This window comes from Ornithorhynchus anatinus, chromosome 4 (assembly GCF_004115215.2).
Source record: "Ornithorhynchus anatinus isolate Pmale09 chromosome 4, mOrnAna1.pri.v4, whole genome shotgun sequence".
Classification (NCBI taxonomy): domain Eukaryota; kingdom Metazoa; phylum Chordata; class Mammalia; order Monotremata; family Ornithorhynchidae; genus Ornithorhynchus; species Ornithorhynchus anatinus.
The window spans coordinates 54,121,185-54,122,482 of NC_041731.1; positions in this window are offsets into that span (position 1 = coordinate 54,121,185).

Sequence of the window (1,298 nt, forward strand, 5' to 3'; positions counted from 1 at the left end):
TGCTCCTGCCCGCCAACTGCGCCCTATATATCCCCATCTCCCAACCTGGACCACGCCTCCTTCTCCCTCCCTTCCTCCCTCTCCTCCTCCTCCTCCCCCTCCTCCTTCCTCTCCCCTCCCCCCTCCTCTCCCCTCCCTCTCCCCTGAGGACCGGACAGGTCGGCCACCGAGGCCGTCGAGGTCTCCAGAAGGGGCCGAGGCTAAGACACCTTTCCCTCCCGGATCCTTTCTCCTCTCCCTTCTCCTCCCTTCACCCAGGAGGAAAACGCGCTCCGGCTCAGGAGAGGAGAAAACTCCCAGGCTGTGCTTTTCAAATGGAAGGGGAGGTCTGCGGGAGTGCAGCTATCTAAGAGTAAAATGATAGTTTTGATCGTTTTTTTCCCGTCATTAAACCTCTAGCCTCCTCTCTGCTCCTCTTCTTGACTCACCTCTTGTCTTTCCTCTCCTCTGCTCTCGGAGCCTCTCTTCTTCTTTCCTCTTTTCGTTTCTCCTCTTCTCATATTTCCTTTTCTCTCCTCTCTTTCCTCTCCTTAGGATTCCTCAGTTAGTGCGCAATATCAACAGGGAGATGGCAGAGAAACCTAGCTTTTCCAGTTCACGTCAAGTTACGAGTGGAAAGTTCAAATAACAGTAATAATAATAATAATAATTCCCGGAGGAATTTTCAAGCAAGTTATCGTGTCGCTTGAACAAAATTCCCCAATCGCCCAATCCCCAGATGATAATCGATTGATCGTTTTACATTTTGAATGGAAAACAAGGCTTCTCTTGGACGTTTGCCGTCGGATCCCCGGAGAGGCTATGTATCCTTACGACCCCCCGTCCACCTCATGATTTGCCGCCTTTCTCTAATTGCACCTGGGCAAGTATGGATTGGGCGTGTCTTCACTTTTCCTAGGTGTGTACTATGGCGACCTTCAGTTTCTAACTCACCAGAAACATGATTAAACCAATTGGCCACTGAGAGACTGCATCAGGGAATAGGACAGCTAATTCAGAGCGAAGCAGAACTGACTCTGAACCAAGCCTTCATTTACTGAACTACTTGACCAGATAAATGGCATTTCCATATTTTCGCTCATTTCAGCTGGAGTAGTTACCTCATTAATTTGATAAACCCATAGAAGCCAATGCTCAGGGCTTGCTACTCCTGCACCAGCAAATCAACTAAATTCTAAGATTTCACACCTATACTTTCTTCTACAATTATGAGTCATTTAAATAGTGTAGCGGCTCTGAAATTGTCCACCCTTGCCAAAAGTGGAACCAAGGGGCTGTTCTGTGGGCATGATGTAGCT